Source organism: Pipistrellus kuhlii, unplaced genomic scaffold (genome assembly GCF_014108245.1).
Source record: "Pipistrellus kuhlii isolate mPipKuh1 unplaced genomic scaffold, mPipKuh1.p scaffold_m20_p_13, whole genome shotgun sequence".
In the NCBI taxonomy this organism is placed as follows: Eukaryota; Metazoa; Chordata; class Mammalia; order Chiroptera; family Vespertilionidae; genus Pipistrellus; species Pipistrellus kuhlii.
This window is the reverse complement of record NW_023425438.1, coordinates 14,569,195-14,588,361: the sequence shown is the minus strand read 5'-3', so window position 1 is coordinate 14,588,361 and position 19,167 is coordinate 14,569,195. Positions and strand designations below refer to the sequence as shown.

At 37.2% G+C, this 19,167-nt stretch overlaps 1 protein-coding gene across 2 annotated transcripts in view; it reads left to right on the top strand.

Annotated features, from left to right (window-relative positions):
* The first annotated feature begins 1,092 nt into the window (after positions 1 to 1,092).
* NCOA1 (nuclear receptor coactivator 1) overlaps positions 1,093 to 19,167 on the top strand; it is a 99,784-nt gene continuing 81,709 nt past the window's right edge. The window contains exon 1 of one of the 2 annotated variants that reach the window (XM_045580647.1): positions 1,093 to 1,219. The gene's annotated coding sequence lies outside the window, so the exon portion shown is untranslated. Of the gene's footprint in view, positions 1,220 to 13,289; positions 13,334 to 19,167 lie in introns of those variants that run through there. The other variant, XM_036435040.2, reaches the window with a different exon arrangement.

The following is a 19,167-nucleotide window of genomic DNA, read 5'->3' as shown; positions in this document are numbered from 1 at the left end:
GATCTACTGTCTTAGCTTTCACTCTAGAAAGTTCATTTTAAGAGCCAGATTTAGACTAATGGCTGAAAGGAGTGTTCAATGATACGGTTGAGGATGTAGAGGTGATTTTTTTTGCTATGTAAGTGGGGTTTTCAGAGGTCTTTGAGGAAACGATTAGCAAGAAGGGCAGTAGTGGAGGAACACATGAGTGACTGAGAAAGCACAGAGAACATTGTGGGCATGAAAATAGGAGAGAGGGTAGCTGGCCAGAATGGTTTGTGTTTTGAACAAAGTCCAAGGGTGACAAGGGTGAGAGCACGGGGAGAATTAACTAGCAAGATTTCTGAATTGACCTGTGGTACAATGATTTTTTTTTTTTTCCTGGAGCCTGATCCACGGTGTCTTTGTGATCTAAAGGGAATAATAGTAACCCTGGGTGGTAAATAAAGCCTAAAGCAGTTGAACTTTAACTAATGAAAGCAGGTAGGCCTTACATTTCTTAAGCATTCTCTTATATCTACAAACACCCCACTGTTTGGCATTAGCTTTGAGGTAGAGTGGGAAGATACAGCACTACCATTAGTTTAGTAAAATCCAGTTTGTCTTATCCCACTGCCAATGGCCCGGGAATGAATAGCAGCCATCATATTGGGTGTTCCCTTACCATAGAAGTGATCTGCTGGAAACCCTGTTTCTTCCTCCTTTTCCATGTTACCTCAGACTGAGTACTGAGGCTACAGTTGCTGAGATGATGTCAGCAACTCCGAAGAGTGAGCTGATAGTCGCTCGCCCCTTGTCTCCTTGGAATACCAGTGCCAGGCAAATACCAATTTGCTGCATACCTTCTTTGGGGATCTGTTTTAAAGCCAGTAACTAATTACCTCTTATCAACTTTCTGGGTTTTTCCCCCCCCTGCCTTTGATCTTTAATTTCAATTTTTAAAATCTTGAGTAGGGACAAGAATGGGATTTGACATCTCTTTAAGAGCTAAAGCATCTGTATAAGGTTCTTTGTTTGCTTGTAGGGAAACAACGATGTGTCACAATATCTAAATTTAATCTGTAATATTTTTAGTAGACTAATTATGTCTTCTTTCTCCTACTTTAGATCTATCCACACTAATGGAAATGTAACTGGAACCGACTGATGAGAAAATCAAGGACCATCAGGCAAGATCGTGCAGTAGAAATTTTTGCTTCCAAATGAAGACACTAACATTTAGAAATGTCTGCTTTCTAAGGTATTTGAGGCATCATTTCATTTTAATTTGACTCCTTGGCAGTCATTTTTATAAATAAAATAAAAGTTTTTATATCAATATTTCAGAGGTTTAAATTTTTATGTTAGAATGGTTAGCTTTTGGAGAATTTACCTCTCTCCCCAGCTTACTTTCCCCCGAAACTGAGAAAAGACCCAGATTTTAAAAGGAGGTAATCTTTATAATTAGGAAATAGGGTCCATTATATGAAATTAAGGTTTATACTGAGTGCAGATTATGACTCAGTAAACTGTGTTAGAAGAACTGAAATAAATCAGTGCCAGTTTAGTAATGGTTTTATTTATGGCATGACCCTCTGAGAGGAGCAACTGAATTCAGCACTCTCATAGAGCCTGCTGCTCACATGACGCAAGAGATCTTAGCGATTGTCCCTTAGTTTGGTTTGGAAACCTATTCTTCTCATTTGTTGTTAAGGATTCTCTGTTCTCCAGGAAGTGTCACTTTTCCTCCCCATAGACTGCGCCTGTCGGGCTTTTGGGATTTGATGGGTTTGTTTCACTTGCACCAGAAAATGGAGCTATGTAAAGAGTCAAGCGCTACTTCCAAATTACGGGGTGGGTTCCCACTCGGAAGACTACATAAGATAATTGAAAACAATCAAAGGAAACATCATGTTCTTATTTTTCTAAAATACATATAAATTCCAAACAGGGTAGTTAGGTGTTCATGTAAAAAACAAGTATTTTTTTTTTAATTATATTTTTACAAATATGCAGAAGGTATGGAAAGATAATTATTTCAGGGGATAGGTCCAAGTTGGTTGGTTCTTTGTATAAATTATAGAGGTTTATAAATTAAAATGCTGGAATATAGAAAAGATAAAAATCTGACAAATATGTATCACTTATTACTGGGATTATTAATTTCATTTTGTTCTATTTTGGAAGACCATATAAAGTAGTAAATTCTAAAGTAATAAAAATTCATGATATTGGAAAATTCTAAGACTGTTCCAGTTTAAAAAAAAATGGATTACCTTCTAGAAAGGGGTGGCATAATTTGAGCAATTTTTGCCAAAGAAAGGTTATCTCGAATCAAATAGCAGATAAAAAAGTTAGCTTGCTTTGTTGAGAAGTTTTAGAACTCTGGCAGCTAGTAGATAAATCTGTACTCTTCTAAAATTTTTTGATGTCATTTTGAATCAAATGGTAATGATGATTAAATATGTAATTTATCTTATTATCAGAACCATTTCTCTTAATTTAAAAAATATCTTTCCTTCTTACTTTCATTTAACAGCATTAGAATGTCTCAGCTTTGCAAAGAATGATTTTAAACATTTTATTTATTTATTTATTTACTTATTTTTAATATATATATATATTTTTTATTGATTTTGTACAGAGAGGAAGGGAGAGAGATAGAGAGCTAGAAACATCGATGAGAGAGAGAGTCATTGACCAGCTGCCTCTTGCACACCCCCTACTGGGGATATGCCCGCAACCAAGGTACATGCCCTTGACCGGAATCGAACCCGGGACCTTTCAGTCCCCAAGCCAACGCTCTATCCATTGAGCCAAACCGGTCTCGGCACAAAGAATGATTTTAGATATGTGAAAGAATATAAATTATTCTATAACTTCATTATGAATGAAATTGAAAACATCTTTCATTCAGAATGTTTACTCTGGGGCTAGGGAGGCTAAATACACTAATCTGAAGACGATTTAACAGCAATTATAAAATGAACACATAAAATCATAATTTAGAACCCCTTTCTGAGTAATATAGTTAAGTTCTGTATTCACTTTTCAACAAAAGTTAAGATTAAGGTGTAGGAAGTTTGATCAGTTGAATTTACTGACTGATTGGTCTACTTATAATTCTACTAGAGGCTCAGTGCACAGAATTCGTGCACTCTGGGGAGTCCTTCAGCCCAGCCTGCATCCTCTTACAGTCTGGGAGCCCTTGGAGGATGTCCTACTGCTGGCTTAAGATATCCTTAGTGCTGCTGCAGAGATGGGAGAAACTCCCACCACTGCCGCTGCGCTCACCAGCTATGAGCCTGGCTTCTGGCTGACCAGCGCTCCTGCATTGAGTGTCTGCACCCTGGTGGTCAATGCATGTCATAGCGACCCATTGTTCTGCCATTCAGTCGATTTGTATATTAGCCTTTTATTATATAGGATTTGTTAAACTGCCACATAGACAAATTAGGTTGCTTAAATCTTTAATTAGGGATTTCTAATTCATCAATTTCTTCTCTCTCTATCCACTCATTTGCAAGCTTTCACAGAGTGATATCCTATTAATATTTGTCATTCTTCCTTTTAAAAATTAAGAAAAGTGAAAATTTTGCAATTTTGTGCTCAGAAATTTTATATAATACCTTTTGACAATATTTTCTTGTAAATTTTTTGAGAAGTCTTTAGATTTTGAGAGTATGGAATTTTTTGTTTTTTTTGAGGGGAGGGGATATGAAAACAAAACAAAATCAGAACATAATTTAGGGCCAGAAACATTTGTAAGTTATGTCTTGAAATATAGTTTACATTAAGTTAAAGTGGTGCCTTTTAGGAATATTTTATTTGGATTCAAGAAAACCTTTGAAAATAAATTTCAACCAGGTGTACTAAGGAAATAGGTATTCTCTTGCTATAGTTTTCTCTGTGGTGTGATGAAAAGAGCACATATTTCAGTTTTTATATTTTCATGCTACCCTGGAGAGTTGAATTACGATTTCTGTCTTAGTTTCCTTTTCAATAATAATTATTTTTCAGACTTATGATGAAAAAATGTAATAACTATGATCACATAAAATGCTTTTCAGTGTGAAATTAAAGAATGTTGTTCAAGACAGAAGACCATACTACTGAAGTACCAGTCACAGTTATTTTTCTCATAGCAGCAAACAGGTCAACTCACACTACTACTCAGAAGCTTGTAAAACCAGTTTCAAAGTTAATGACAATTATTATGCTTGGAGGGAAAGTAAAACGAGCTTTTGGCAAAAATCCCTTATCAAAGGCATATCATCTGGAAAAGTGATCATTGTCATGTGTGCAAGCTAGCAGAATTTTTGTTTTTCAGTTTGAGGAAAGCACTGATGTGCAGAGGACATACCAGCACTTCATATAGATGTGTGACTGTTACCACTGGGAAATTCACTCTGCTGCAGAAGGATATTTGGTCATGGCTTTGCTTTGTTGTTGGTAGTAGTTGATTGTTTTTTTAAGCCATTGTTGCCTGGAAAAGTTGCATTATTTACTCTGATCCAAGCCCCGTCACTTTAACTGCAGGGAAGGTACACTTGGTCTATGAGTAAAAGAAATTGCTCCAGGGTATCAATTCATATCCCTCTATTCTCAGAGAGAAGAACTGGCATTTCTAATGTGGTGTGATTCTCATTGTGATTAATTGTTGAAGAAAAAAGTAAGAATTGTGGAAGCAAGCAATTTTTGGCCACTAAAGCCATGTGTTTTTTAGAGCATTGTGAAGAAATGGTCAGCGAGTACATATAGGACCCTGCTTTCCACAGTGACATTTGCTAGCTGTGTAGTATGACAGGGCTTACATGTTTGTTAATTTTTTTAGCAAAATAAATATTATTGATAATTCCATGTTTCTGATCTCAGAGGGACATGACTTAGCAAATATGTTTAGTATTTCAAATAGTCAGAACTTAGTTCATATTCACAGTATCATGAGTTTTAATGTTAAAGATGAGGTATGAGGATTTTATAAAAAGTCTGAATTATGGTACAAAATAATCCAGTTTCTAAGAGTTTGGTCATTTCCCCACACTTGATGAGCTTATTAATTTATCAAAGATAAATCTGCATTTTTATTGTACATGTTAAAAAAAATATCCAAATTTTAAAATAGAACACTAAGAAATACTTTCAGAGCAAAAATGCCAGCAGAGAATAGATTAGGAATCTTTTTGAGCCAATCTCTCAAAATTTAAGCATTCAACATTGAATTTTAAGTGGGATATGCTTTTTGAGGAGCAGTCAATGAAATGCTAAAAGTAGACTTCTGTGAGAAATACTGCTACAATTCTGGATCCATGTTTAGTTATAAAATCCAGAATGTATAACATAGCTGATATATAATAAAGAGATAGGAATTTTTAATTTAATAGATATAAAGATAAGAAAGAAACTAGTTGTATGGAAATGTGACTTATGGCTAAAGCTTACTCTGTTTCTGGGTCCTTGAACACCTTGTAAGGAAGTTACCAAATTCTAATAAGGCATGGCAAAATACTAGCAACTAAAGTGCTTTTCTGAATGGACTGTGGCTGGCCAAAGATGAGCATTGGCAAGTATCGCTACAGCATAACCAGTCACATCACATGTTTAAATCTGTAAGTTCATAATGATACTTTAAAACAACTCAACTAGTTTTCTTTGGAGTATGCTAAGAAACTATAACTATGCTTGAAGGGAAGGAAGTTTCTTTTTTTCAGGGGTATTCTCGTTAACAAATGAAGAAGGAGTGATACATAGAGCATCATCGTTTTGTGAAAATACATGTTTTTATTGATTTCAGATAGGAGGGGAGAGGGAGAGAGAAAAGATAGAAACGCAATACTGAGAATCATGGATTGGCTGCCTGCTGCACGCCCCCTTCCGGGGGATGGAGCCCAAGAATGTGACCTGATAGGAAAGCAACCCTGACTTCCTGGTTCATAGGTCGATGCTCAACTACTGAACCACGCCAGCTGTGCAAAAACATCACTGTTTTGTAATGAATTCCTGGACCCAAGCAAAAATCACCAGTGATTGCTAACATCAAAGAAAGACAACCAGGCGTTAGGTTTCTCTTAGTGAAAATTCACATAATCACTTGTGAGGCATTCTTGCCAAAAAAAAATTGAACTGAATCAGATCAAGCCTCTAGTTCTAACTCCTTGTTTACAGGAAACATGGAAGACAGGGAAACAAATGAAATGATAACCTTTGGGATACAGTCAGCAAAAATCTAGGTTTTGGGGAAGTCTTTGAGAAACACAACTTTGCTTTTACAACAAATTAATTACAGGGAAAGGGGGGAAAAAGATAAATGAAGGAGAAAATTTGAGATTATAGTAATGTTTGAACTGTATTTGGGTCCAGATTTTAATAAACATTTATTAAATAATTAGGAAAATTTTAACACTTGACTGGATACTTGATATTAAGAAATTATTGTTATAGCAGTATGTGGATATATGAAAAAAGAGTCATCTTTTAGAAATCTATACTGAAAGGTTGATAGATGCCTATGTCTGGGGTCTGCTCCTTTATTTTATAGAATAGAGGGAAGGCAGGGGATGGAATGAAACAAGGTTGACCATGAGCTAGACAGTTGTGGTGTTGGAGTTGATGGTAGTGCTCTAATTCTTTTTTTTATTCTCTAAGATGTTTTGAAAGTTTCCATAAGAAAGAGGTCCAGAAATTTACATTTTCTCTTTGTTGGCTTATAAGAACACAGTTGAATTATGTTTATTTAGCAACCCTGCTGAAATACCATTTCTAGTAATTTCCTTAATCTATTGTGTTTTCTGTGTAGAAAATCATATTGCCTACAAAGGACAGACTTATTCTGTAGTGCTTCCTATTTATCTGGCTCTCTTCTGTGCATGAACACACATTGACCTATCAGATCCTCTCAAGGGCTCCAAAGGAAGACATGAACTTGCCCAAGGTTATGTAGCCGGCATGTGGTCAAGCTGGGATTTGAATCCAGGCATTCTAGCCCTGGAGTCTGTCTTTGCTAGGTTTTGTATCTCTCCTTAAACCATTTTTTTTTTTTAATTCCTCCACTCTAATCCTTAGGCTTTTATTTCGTTTGTTTGTCTTAATGTGCCGGCTAGAAGTTAAACGTTTAAATACCAGTTTTCATTTGTGATTTTGATTTTGGAAGTTGTCTTAATATTTAAATAATCCAGAGTCCAGTTGCATTTGCTCCTTTACAAACACAATGTAGTCACTCAGAGACTAAGAATTAATTTAGTGTGTAGCCAGCAACCAAAGAATAAAATGCATTGTAACAGCTTCTTGTGTGTTTCTTTTTAAATTGTATATACCTCTTGATCTGCAGGCAGTCTATTTATGACTCATTTCACTTTGAATTACTTGTCGATTTTATTGGTCCTATTTGCTGAATTTGTGACCCTCAGATAAAATTACTCCTTCCTTTCCCCAACCCCCACGCCTGTTACAGAATTACTTCGCTATGACTTTACATAGGTTACTTGAGATAAAATGGAGGCAGGGCATTTAGCACACTATTTATCAAATAAGCTTTTTCTAGTAAATATGTCTCTAGGTTTAAGAGACAGCTAACTCATAATTTTTAAGTTATTTTTTAATTAATTTTTAAAATGGGGAGGAAAAAAATATGGCTTAGTTACTTCAAGAAGTCCTAGGCCTGGGACAGTTGGGAAAATCTGTTAAGTCTTACGATGGTTTAATGAGTAATCGCTGTTCTCTGCAATGAACTTTTTTTTTTTTTTTTTTTTAATAATAGTCTCTGAGTTTGAGAAAGATTACTGATAAAGTTGGTTACCAAAAGAATACTTGCCTATTGAGAGATGAGGTGGAAACAATTTAGGGAAAATGTGATTTATCCCAACTATGTGTGTGTGTGTTTTTTTGTTTTTTGTTTTTATAACACATTTTATTGATTTTTTACAGAAAGGAAGGGAGAGAGATAGAGAGCTAGAAACATCGATGATAGAGAAACATCAACCAGCTGCCTCTTGCACACCCACTACTGGGGATGTGCCCGCAACCAAGGTACATGCCCTTGACCGGAATCGAACCCGGGACCTTTCAGTCCGCAGACCGACGCTCTACCACTGAGCCAAACCGGTTTCGGCTGTATGTGTGTTTTTAAAAATTCCCTTTGGTCAGCTAATAGCTATGTTTCATGAAAAGAGGCTTATAGGCTCTAATAAGGACATTTTTGTTTGTTTGTTTCACTCTCTTAAAGAGCTGGGTTACAGTTACAGACCTCCTTATCCTGAAGGCTATGGAAGGTGGCCATCTGAAGATGGGGCATCGCTAGTTAAAGGTTGTGCTGTTTTTCTGTACTTCTCCACCCACCTCCCTCAAACCCAGGTTCACCCGTTATTTTGTTTAGCAATAAACTGAAGCAGCCTTTTAATAAAATAAAACACATCTTTAGTGGTAAATTAGGTTTATGAAATTTATTTGAAATAAACTAAGAAGAGGTTTTTAAAAAAAACAATTTGTTGCCAGTAGTTGTGCAAAAACTAATTCTGCATTGCTTATAAAATGGAGAAACATCATAAATTAAATGATTGCTAGATAGATAAACATGTACAGATTCCTTTTTAAGAAACAGCAAGCATTTTACCAAGCAGTTGACCAGTATTTTTGAGAATTAATGTTTAACATTCAGAATTCAGAATGTAAATGAAAGCTTTAGATGACAAAAAGATGAATTTTTAATTGAATTTACATGACAGTTCAACTGAATTGTTTGAATAGTGGTTCAGAACAATATACCTAAATGAATTATTTTATACTAGAGGCCCAGTGCACAAAAATCGTGCACAAGTAGGATCCCTAGCAGCTGGCGGTCTCCGGCCAGGGCTTTCCTTCGTTCCGCGCCGCCCCCTTGTGATCAGCATATGTCATAGCGAGCAATTGAACTCCTGGTTGATTAAACTCCCAAGGGGACACTTTGCATATTAGGCTTAGAGGTTGAGTTGGATAGGGCTTTGCCAAGTAGATGATATTTTACCTGAATCTTGAGTATGTATTATTTGTGGTGGTGGTTACAAAGGTGTTTTCCTTTGTCAAAGTCTATTCTGTTGTATATTTAAATTAGGCTCATTTTATTGTATGTAAATTTTATTTGTATTCCATCAGTTTTCCACTTAATGTCCTTTTTCTGTTCCAGAATTTAATCCAGGACCCCAATTTTTGAAAATATGTTTTGTTTTTATTTTCTAAAAATTCTCTTATTCATTGATTGTGATATTTTTATGAACAGATTTTTCTTGTTTCGTGGATACATTGACCTCTTGAATCTCTCTGAAGATACCAATTAAAGTTAAGACATTCTATTTATTTTGGTTATTCTTTTTTTTTTTTTTGAATCTTTGTACCCCTGCTTTTTCACCTTGGTGCCTCTCCTAGTTTTTATTAATTAGCTGGTGATTCTTGGCTATTCTTCTTCACGGTATTTTTAAACAAAGGTCTAAATCATTGGTTGTCCAATTTGAATATATACAAAATCCCTTCGGGGCCCAGCTTACATGCAGTCTAAACCTCACAAAAATCCGATTTTTGCAAGTCTGGGGTTGAGCATCGAACCACTTTAGGTAGTTTGGATGCTTGTAACATCTTGGTAAACTGGTGAAATTCTATAAAGGTCAGTATTCTTTAAATATTTTTATTTTTAATTTTTTTTATAGAGAAAGGAAGAGGGAGAGAGAGAGAAAGCAAGAAACATCTACATGAGAACGAAAAATTGATCAGCTGTCTCCTGCACACCCCCTACCAGGGATCAAACCTTAAATCTGGGCATATGCCCTGACTGGGAATTGAACTGGCAATTTTTTGGTTCATGGAACTTTGCCCAACCTACTTAACCTCCAGGGCAAGGTCAGTATTCGTTAGAAAGCATTGATTTCCCCAGTGACTTTCTTCCTGGCCACAGGGCTCTGTGGGTTGGCTTCCCACTTGCTGTGGTAAGTGGGAGGTGGAGCCCCTTTTTTCTTTATCCGGCTCCATGGAGAGACAAGGCTAGTAAACTGGGGCCTGTCCCTCCCTGAGCAAGAAGGAATTTATCTGCTGTGGCCAGCATTTACTGTTTACTGTCAGAGTTGTACTGGCTGCCTTTGGTGGTTTTTCAGTTGTTCTGTGTCTCGTCTACGCTCCCAGGCTCACCTGACATGAGATGTTTAACAAGGAGCAGCAAATTGGATGGGCTCAGTCTGCCATCTTGAACCGGAAGTCCACTTGTTACTTTTAAAGTGATGCTGTTTTATAATGGGCCAATAAGTATTCCTTTAGAATTCTCACATAAACTAAATATCAGCAAATCAGTAATGGGATTACAGTTTACTCATCCTTATTCAGATGTTCAAAGAATATGTAGCTTGTTCATTTTTTTTTTTTTTTTTTTATAAGTCATGTCTTCCTTTTGATGAACCCTGGCCACATGGTAACTGGATGAAGAGTGTCAGTCTTAAGCCTGGTAAACTAAGTCTTATTCAGTAACAGTGTGGGGATTACGTATTCCTAAAAGCTTACCATCTTACAGTGGTGTCCACCCTCCTGGCCCATGACCTTTGTTCCCAGGTCAGACTGACAGACGAGACTCTCCCTACATCCCCCAGACTTCACTGCGCGGATGCCCGTCTTCTCCTCTGTCTGATCCCTTTCCCCAGTGATCTGCAGGGAGGGGACTGGTGTTCCCTGGGTTGTGTGAAGTTGCAGCTTCCTGGTGAAGCCACCCAGAGGACCATGCTCATCATGTCTGGATACACTGCTTCTTTCCTATTATTAATAACTACCGTGTTTCCCCGAAAATAAGACATCCTCCGAAAATAAGACCTAGCGCATGGAAAGATAAGACATCCCCTGAAAATAAGACCTAGCGCAACTTTGGGAGAAAAAATTAATATAAGACACTGTCTTATTTTCGGGGAAACGGGGTAGGTTAATCACAACGGTATCTCCTTTGTATATCAAGGAAGCTTTTCTTGACATCCCAGTAAATATCTTTAGTATTTTTCCTTCATAGCACATTAACACAATTTGTAATTGTGTATTTAATGTCTCCTACATTAGATTGTAAGCTCCATAAAGGCATGACTTTTGTCTGTTTTCTTTATTGTGAAGTATTCAGCATCCTATACAGTGCCTGAAACATGATAGGCACTATATGTGATTTGTTATTTCATAACTGAGGAGGTTTGAAAAGAGGATTTTTTATGAAAACCTGCTTTTACCAATAAAGGTTGTGAAAAGTACTTGAGTGGCATTTTAGTAAAACTGTAGGTACCTTCTTAGGCTTGGATTCATATACTTCCAACCTTATGCTCTTATTTATTTATTTTTTCCAAGTAAGCTGCACTGCTGGAAAACAAATTCACTGGCTGCTTGGCAAGAATATTAGATGAGTTTATAAGATACTGTTCGTTGTAAGTGGCTAAGTTAGATTTTGCAGGTCACTATTGGGTAAGGTAAAATTATCCATTGAGGTACTAGACCAGTGGGGCTGAAAGATCAAGCATTACTTCAGTGGCTCAGGAGAGAAGTAATAATCTTTTTATTTATTTTTTAATATATTTTTTATTGATTTTTATACAGAGAGGAAGGGAGAGAGATAGAGAGTTAGAAACATCGATGAGATAGAATCACTGATCAGCTGCCTCTTGCACACCCCCTACTGGGGATATGCCCGCAACCAAGGTACATGCCCTTGACCGGAATCGAACCCGGGACCCTTCAGTCCCCAAGCTGACGCTCTATCCATTGAGCCAAACCGGTCCCGGCAGAGAAGTAATAATCTTAAGGCCCTTGCCCAGCCTCGTCACTATTGCTTCATTTGATGAAAATCAGAAACACTGTTTTTCTCCTCAAATTGCTGTCCTCTCCTACTTTTCTTGTACTGTTTTGTAGCCATAACCATGGTTACTAGTAAAGGCTCCTTGGAGCTTTAAAAACATGTCAGTTTCACAGCTGGAGGCAAAGTGATCTAGATAAAAGCATAAGAATAAAGCTTACAGTGCTGTTTTGTTTTGTTTTTCCCCCCTGTTAGAATTGAGTTCTTTCATTAGGGAACACTTTTCCTGAAATGAAGCGTTCTTTGTTCCCAGTGAGTAGACAACATCTTCATTTAAATGATGAACAGTAAGTTAGCACCTGGCTCTTTTGTTAGAGTCAGGAAAAGGGAGGTTATGCTACACACTCACCTGTCCTCCACCTGAACCCACCCTCTCTCTGTCCTCTTCTTTCTCTTCCTATTTCCTCACCACCTTCCCCCGGCCAGTACTGCGTGATAGGAATACCGATGTCTGAGGCTCAGGAGGAAAAGGTGGTGAAGTTGCAGCTTTGGAGTAATGGGGGGGAGAGGAATACAGGAGGACTAACATTTGGTACAGTGCTACCCGGAGCATATTGGCCACGATCAAGAAGAAACAAAGACTGGCTCTTGTCTGAAGGCCAGAAGCAGCGGTTTCTGGAAGGAAGGCTTGGAGGCAGATCCTATTTTAAGGGACGCCACTGTTGAAATGGGAAAGGAAATCTGAATTTATTAAACACCTAGTATATATTGAATACGTGTGTTGGTACTTTCTTTTATGTTATGTTCTCTCTTATATTACGCTGAAAGGACTCTGAGAATTTTTAAATAACTTATAATTGTTTTCTTTGTGATGATTTTCTACTCTGAAACTCTGCCACCTTAGCTTATAGGTGATTTATACGATCTTTTTTTGTGTGTGTGTGTGTGTGTGTGTGATGTAGACTTGCTTGTACCCTCTTTTGTTTTGTTTTAAATAAAGTTTTATTAGAATGCAGCTACCGTGCTCATTAGTTTATTATGTATAGTCTATGGCTGCTTTTACAGTCCAAAAGCAGAGTTGAATAGTTGCTACAGAAACCATATAGCTTGCAAAACCTAAATTTTTACTATCTAGATCTGTGCAGAAAAGTTTGCTATCTCCTGATCTACATTGGACTGGATCAGTTCATCTTAGACCAGGTACGGGAATTATTATTTTGGGAGGAAAGCAAGCATACTCTTAGGTTATATTCCTTGTGGACATTAGAAAATGGCAGGATGAAAGGAGGATGCAGGGGATTTAGATGAAAGTGCTGGGCTTACTAAGCACTTTTAAATCAAAGTTTAAACCTAAACTGTAAAAGGAAACTTCAAATGTAAACATCGTGGTTTTTTACATTACCATTTTCTATTTCTACATACATACCTGTGTTCATAGTCTCACATGGACTTGCTCTAATTCTGTTACTCATTCGTATACTCACATAAATGTAGAGTTACGTAAGTATTTTGACTGGAAGTGAGCGCCAACATCTTTATTTTACACATGGCAAAAACTGAGTTTCTAAGAAGTTGTAAATATACCTGATGTTACAAAAGCAGGTTAGTGGCAAATCCTGGGAATCTGATTTCCTGCTATCTTGCATAGAAGCATTCAAATATGAAGTGTACCTTAAATGCCTCGCCCAATATATCTTTAGCTCTAAGTAGGACTTAAAAAACTAAAGAAATGCCGAAAAATCTAGATTCTAGTTTAACTCTGCTACTGATATCTTTGCAATTTTCTGTAAATGCTCCATTCTCTGATAAATACAAGTAAGAATTTAGAAGATAGCCCTGATCGGTATGGCTCAGTGGATAGAGCATCAGCCTGCAGACTGAAGGGTCCCAGGTTCGATTCCAGTCAAGGGCATGTACCTTGGTTGCTGGCACATCCCAGTAGGAGGTGTGCAGGAGGCAGCATATCGATGTTTCTTTCTTATCGATGTTTCTAACTCTATCTCCCTTCCTCTCTGTAAAAAAACAATAAAATATATATATTTTTTAAGAATTTAGAAGATAGATTAGGCTTGTAAGGATGACTGTAGACTCGGATCCAGATATTTGCTTTATTTCCTGGTAAATGTGTAGCTATTCAACTAAACATGATAATATATTGACAGTCCTTAAATAATTTGTAAGAAGAACGTTGAAGAATCCAGAATCCACATTGCATAAGTAGGTTATATAAATGTGTTTAAATGTTTTTCTTTTGTGAACTGGACAAACTGTAATTTAGAATTCATTATAAAAAGGCTTAATATATGATTTCATAACTTAAGGAGAAGAAACTTCCTTAAGAAAATTAGATGTTGTTTAAATAAAAAGACAAAAGAAATACACCAGAAATTATAAGCATTTTGCTTTCATATTCATGATAGAGATGTTGCCATGACACGCAAGGAAGAGTCATTATTTTCCTTAAGTTTAGTGTTAGAAAGACCTCTCCCTTCATTGCATCAGAAGATAATCATAGAATTTCTTCTTGCTGGTTCCCCAGGGACCCATTTTAGATCAGAGAAATCCTAAGAGAAGCTTATACAAAAGGTCTACATTGTAAATTATGATATGAGCTTACTATGAAGAGGATTTATGAAATCTTATAAATTAATCTCTACAGAATTGTGTAATTGTTCGTTATTTTCCCTCTTGATAAATCAGGTTCCTCTACTGTGTTTACTCTTACATTGGGGGGAAAAAATTTTAAGTATAAAAAGTTTTTGTAAGTTTTAAGTGTTTTAAAGTTTTCTTCTTAGTAGTATAAGTAGTAAGCAAATACATGTTATAGCTCAACAGACTTAAAGCAATCATAATTATAATCTTTCAGAAATTTAAGCCATTATATCAATTCAATATTTCATATGTTAAGTTTTATATTTTCATTGAAGGCCTTGCTCCATGTGGATTGTTCACTTAAAGAAGATGAAATGGCCCAGCTGGCGTGGCTCAGTGGTTGAGCATGGACTCATGAACCAGGAGGCCACAGTTAATTACCAGTCAGAGCACAAGCCCAGGTTGCAAGCTCAATCCCCACTAGAAATTTTCAGAATGAAGCCAGTCAATAGCGGATTCTGATACTATAAGAATGAGGTTAATTTTGATAGTGATGTGGGAATATAGAAGGTGGGCAGGTAGAATATGACGAGTAATGCATACTCAGTAGATATTCCATATGGTAAAAGGCACTGTATTCTAATATCCATTTATCCGATACTTCTTATTAAGGAATTTTATTCTACTTGTATAACTAGAATACTTTCATTATAAACTTTATAAAACTCAATATTTGATGAGTCAGACATATCAAATTTCTAGTAAATCATATTTAACCACCAAATGTGTAATTAGTATCTACTATGAAAATGAAAACTGTAGAATTTCAAAATGGGAGGTATTTAAGACTATTTTCTGGGAAGGATTTATAGAGGATGTCCGATTTAAACTCTTGTGTATATGATTTGAAATGTTTACAAAGTGAGACCAATGGGGAATCCCAAATTGTAGGCTTAGGTATGGCTGAAATAAAAAGTCTTAAAATAAAACTTTGTTAATCTGGATTATTTTATAACTTGTACACAGCCCTTTTACCTGCTTATCTATCATATATATAAAGGCAGTGACCATAACGGCCAAAGGCTCCACTGAACACCGGAAGTCAGTCCTGCTGTCAATGCGGGCGTGGCGACCCAGCACTGACTGCTGAGGGTGCTGCGGATCAGGCCCAGAGAGTCCTGGAGAGAGAAGCAGAGTCTGATCCTCCATGGCAGCTGTTGATCAGCCCTTGCCTCTCTCTCTCCAGGCCTGGTCAGCAGCATGCCTCTCTTTTTCTTCAGGCCTCCCCAGGGGCTGCTGATTAGCCCCACCTTTCTGATCAGGCCCGGAGATAGGCCTGGAGATGCTGACTGGCATAGAAACTGACCAATCAGAACCAAATCTGGATGAACTGCAAGGAGCCAATGGCTGCCTAGGAGGCAGAGCTTTTGATACTGATTGGCATAGAAACCAACCAATCAGAACCTAATCTGGGTTAACTGAAGGCAGAACCTAAGGAGGGTCTGAGGAGGGGTTTTAAGGCAGTTGGAGTCAAGATCAGGCCAGCAGGGAAGGGCAGTTGGGGGCAAGATCACGCCGGCAGGGGAGGGCAGTTAGGGGTGAGATTAGGCTGGCAGGAGAGGACAGTTAGGGGCAATCAGGCAGGCAGAGGCAGGAGAGATCAGGCCAGCAGGGGAAGGCAGTTAGGGGTGATCAGGCAGGCAGGCAGATGAGTGGTTAGGAGCCAGCGGTCCCAGATTGCCAGAAGGATATCCGACTGCTGATTTTGGCCCAATCCCCACAGGCCAGGCTAAGGGACCCCACCTGTCAGGGGGAACTTGCTCACTCCGTAGACACCCTTCAAGCCCCTGCAGTGCCCCAGGTGTGGCTGACTGGGGAAGGACCATGGGAGGTTGGCTTCAGAGCATGTCTGGCCCATCTCACCCAGTCGCACTCTGCTGGCCACCTTCTAATTAATTTACTTTCAATGTGCACGAATCCATGCACCAGGCCTCTAGTTAATGTATGGTTATCATTTTTAAACAGCCTTAGTCCTGCTATTTAAATTGGAGCCCTGGTGACCTGAATCTGTAGCTTCAGTTAGTCATATAATTTACCTTTCTTTTCTCATTCCCCATTCCCTTCTTTAGACTGTCAGTCTCAAAAATCCACCAAAGCATTGGTCACTTCTTGAGGACAGCATTGAGATGATCTATTTCCCATTTGTTGTTCTTTATATTGTCATCACACTGTGTATGCCTTTGTTTTCATTACTTTGTTTTTCCTAGAGCCTCACCAGGGCATTAATTGGGATGTTCCTTGGTTCAGAACCACATACTCTTACTATTATCATTGTGCGTTAGCTTCTCTCCTCTTGCTTCTCTCAGTGATAGCATTGCATCCAGTGTCTGCTGCTCAAGCCCCATTCTAATTTGTGTTCTCTAAACCGTATTGCCTCTTACTGTTACTGCTTCCATGGTAAATCTCTTTTTTATATTGTAGATATAACAGTATGTATGGTATGCAGAGAACTTGAATTACTGAAAGAAAATTGCATATATATTCAGAACTTTAGTTTTCATCAAGTCACACTGATTTTATATCCAAATAGTCTGTTTTCAAGGTTTCAGTACGTGTTACCATCTTAAAATACAAATAATACCTGCTATTGTTAAGATTTGTCACTTACAAAGTTAATAGAGAATGAAGTATTTAAAATATTTATAATCAGTCAATGAAGCTACATTTTTAACAATGCTGGGAGAAAAGGATTTAAACAGTTAACTGCCATGGTATTTTGAATTTAATTAAAAAAGGTCTGCTGCTTCTGTCTATAGATGCTTATGGCATATAAATGGTTAATAATTCCTGAACATCTTTTTTTTTTTATCTTTTATCCAACATTTATTGAGCATCCACCATGTATAACCTACTTTTCTTTTTTTTTCTTTTTTTTCTTTGCCACCTGCCACTAAGTAGCACATATTTTTTAATATTGATATATTTTATTGATTTTTTTTTGCCCTCCTTCCTCCCTCCCACATATCCCCTCCCTCCCCAGAGTTTTGTGTCCATTGGTTGTACTTATATGCATGTATAAAAGTCCTTTGGTTGATCTATTATCTCCCCCAGATCTTCCTCCCCTCCCCGCTGTAATTTGACAGTCTACTTGTTGATATACTGTCTCTATATCTATCTTTTGGTTCATCAGTTTATAATGCTCTTTATTATCCACAAATGAGTGAGGTCATGTGGTGTTTCTCTTTCATTGATTGGCTTATTTCACTCAGCATGATGTTCTCCAATTCCATCCAGGTTGCTGCAAATGATGAGAATTCCTTCTTTTTTATGGCAGCATAGTATTCCATTGTGTAGATGTACCATAGTTTTTGGATCCAATCATCTGCTGATGGACACTTAGGCTGTTTCCAAATTCTGGCTATTGTAGATTGTGCTGCTATGAACATAGGGGTGCATATATCCTTTCTGATTGGTGTTTCTAGTTTCTTGGGATATATTCCTAGAAGTGGGATTACTGGGTCAAATGGGAGTTCCATTTTCAGTTTTTTGAGGAAACTCCACACTGTTCTCCACAGTGGTTGCACCAGTCTGCATTCCCACCAGCAGTGCACGAGGGTTCCTTTTTCTCCGCAACCTCGCCAACACTTGTCGTTTGTTGATTTGTTGATGTTGGCCATTCTGACAGGTGTGAGATGGTACCGCATTGTTGTTTTGATTTGCATCTCTCGGACAATTAGTGACTTTGAGCATGTTTTCATGTGCCTTTTGGCCTTCCTTCTGTCTTCTTTTGAAAATGTTCTATTTAGGTCCATTGCCCATTAATTCCTGAACATCTTAATGCCAGGCCTTTTCCTGACAGTTTTATTAATTGGGATTCCTCTGGAGATCATTCTCTGGAAAACAAATCTTCGTTACTCCACCTTTACCCTAGAGGTCAGAATACAAGTCTTCCTTCCTTTGTATGCACTTTAATCTTGCTTAGAAGGGTTATGTCTTTCCCTCTTAATTATTCCTTGTTACTACATATGTAATTTCAAAAAAATATCCACTATAATTAAAATTCAGGAAGAGCACACTGGGATTTCAGTGTAGCTGTCAGTTATATTAATTATAATTTACTGAATGGTTACCGATAAACGTTTTAAATAAACTAAATTCTTTTCAAGTAAGAAAGTAATAACTAGCAGTGGTTTTTTAATAACTGATTTGAGAGAAACATCGCTTTGTGGTTTCATTTATTTATGTATTCATTGGAGATCAACCTGCAGCCTCAGTGTATTGGGGCAACGCTCTAACTAACTGAGCCAGCTGGCCAGGGATAACTAGTAGTTTCTTGAACAATAGTTCTCTAGGTGATCAAGACAATTTATCTTGAGTAATAAATAAGAAAACAGGTAGAATTATTTGAAATACTTGAGTTATACTCCATAAAGCACTATTCTATAATCTCCTTAATTCATTCACTAAAAATTTATTGTCCTTCACCAAAATGTAACTTTTTAAAGTTTTATTTAATATGTTAAGCAGTATTATGTATGCCCAACCTAAGAAATGAAATTTAGGAATATAATGGAAACTCCTTGTATAAGCCTTTTTCACCTCATCCCTTTTGTCTCTCCCCAAGTGTAAACACTATACTGAATTTTCTAAGTTATTTTTATTTATTTATAAGTTTTACTATATGTAAATCTGTAACTAAATAATATAGTTTATTGATTGCTTATTTTTGAACTTTATAAAAAATGGGATAGCCCTGACTGGTTTCTCAGTAGTTAGAGCAATACCAAAGACAACCAGTTAATGTGTCTTTCTCACATGGATGTTTCTCTCTCACTCTCTCCCTC